The sequence below is a fragment of the Penaeus monodon genome, chromosome 33 (assembly GCF_015228065.2).
Source record: "Penaeus monodon isolate SGIC_2016 chromosome 33, NSTDA_Pmon_1, whole genome shotgun sequence".
Taxonomy (NCBI): domain Eukaryota; kingdom Metazoa; phylum Arthropoda; class Malacostraca; order Decapoda; family Penaeidae; genus Penaeus; species Penaeus monodon.
In genome coordinates, this window is record NC_051418.1 from 5,981,246 (window position 1) to 5,981,493 (window position 248).

The 248-nt window shown below is 25.4% G+C and overlaps 1 protein-coding gene across 2 annotated transcripts in view; it reads left to right on the plus strand.

Moving 5' to 3' along the window:
- The window catches only part of LOC119593962 (gastrula zinc finger protein XlCGF57.1-like), a gene marked incomplete at its 3' end in the record, with an annotated part of 14,527 nt that overhangs the window by 10,554 nt on the left and 3,725 nt on the right, over positions 1 to 248 (plus strand).

The following is a 248-nucleotide window of genomic DNA, read 5'->3' on the forward strand; positions in this document are numbered from 1 at the left end:
TGCTGTGTTGTGGTAATGTGTTTTTGTGTGATAATGAAATAGTCATAATTACTATTTATTATGTAATCAATAGCAATCATATGATAATCATAGTATGACCAATGTCCACTGGAAAATGTAGTGTGAAATCAAATGCAGGTATGGAAAATATACTGAAATTTTAGGTGAATATGATTAAGGCAATAATCAAATCATAATAAATACTGAATATATGAATATATATATCAGCAGTATATTTAAATATTGAA